The sequence below is a fragment of the Arachis ipaensis genome, chromosome B5 (genome assembly GCF_059453495.1).
Source record: "Arachis ipaensis isolate K30076 ecotype BB chromosome B5, ASM5945349v1, whole genome shotgun sequence".
Taxonomy (NCBI): Eukaryota; Viridiplantae; Streptophyta; class Magnoliopsida; order Fabales; family Fabaceae; genus Arachis; species Arachis ipaensis.
This window is the reverse complement of record NC_142440.1, coordinates 130,451,628-130,452,661: the sequence shown is the minus strand read 5'-3', so window position 1 is coordinate 130,452,661 and position 1,034 is coordinate 130,451,628. Positions and strand designations below refer to the sequence as shown.

General features: G+C 45.0%; 1 non-coding gene across 1 annotated transcript; it reads right to left on the bottom strand.

Moving 5' to 3' along the window:
* Nucleotides 1–403: 403 nt before the first annotated feature.
* LOC148565787 (small nucleolar RNA R71) lies at nt 404–507 on the bottom strand. The gene has a single exon (XR_015884290.1). It is a non-coding gene; the product is annotated as a small nucleolar RNA R71 (small nucleolar RNA).
* Nucleotides 508–1,034: the final 527 nt, after the last annotated feature.

The following is a 1,034-nucleotide window of genomic DNA, read 5'->3' as shown; positions in this document are numbered from 1 at the left end:
AATGGCAGCTAATCCAGAAGCTAGAGGAGACGCAAAAAAATTCTTTGGATCTTACACTGCACCCAATTCTGACTTCTATGGGCACAACATCTCCATCCCTGCCTTTGGTACAAACAACTTTGAGCTTAAGCCTCAACTGGTCACTCTAGTACAACAGAATTGCCAGTTTTATGGACTTTCGCACGAGGACCCCAACAAATTTATCTCTGACTTCCTGCAGATCTGTGACATTGTCAAGACTAATGGAGTAGATCTAAAAGTTTAGAAGTTCATGCTCTTCCCCTTTGTTGTAAGGGACAAAGCTAGGCTATGGCTGGATTCTCAGCTTAAGGAGAGCCTGGACACTTGGGAGAAGGCGGTCAATAGATTCTTGACCAAGTTCTTTCAACCTCAGAAGCTAAGCAAGCTTAGGGTGGAAGTTCAGACCTTCATACAAAAAGAGGGTGAATCCCTCTATGAAGCTTGGGAGAGATACAAGCAGTTGATCAGGAGATGTCCTCCTGACATGATCTCAAAGTGGACCATGTTAGAGATCTTCTATGATGGTCTCTCTGAAATGTCCAAGATGGCACTGGACCACTCTGCTGGTGGCTCACTCCACATGAAGAAGACGCATGAGAAGGCGCAGGACCTCATAGACATGGTTGCTAGTAACCAATACATGTACACTTCTGATAGGAACCCTGTGAACAATGGGGCGGCTTAGAAGAAAGGAGTCATGGAGGTAGACACATTAGACGCCATCTTGGCTCAAAATAAGCTCATGTCCCAGTAAATCAATATGATCTCTCAACACTTGAGTGGGGGCACAAAGCTCAGCTGCTTACTCCCCAGAGACAGCTTATGAAGTGGATACTGGTGACTACGCCTGGACCACAATAGAGGATGTGAACTACATGGAAAACTCCTTCAGAAACTCTAATAACAATCCCTACTCGAATACTTTCAATCAGGGATGGAAGAACCATCCTAACTTTGGGTGGAAAGATCAGTAGAAGGCTCAACAAGGCTTCAACAGCAATCAGGGTGGAATA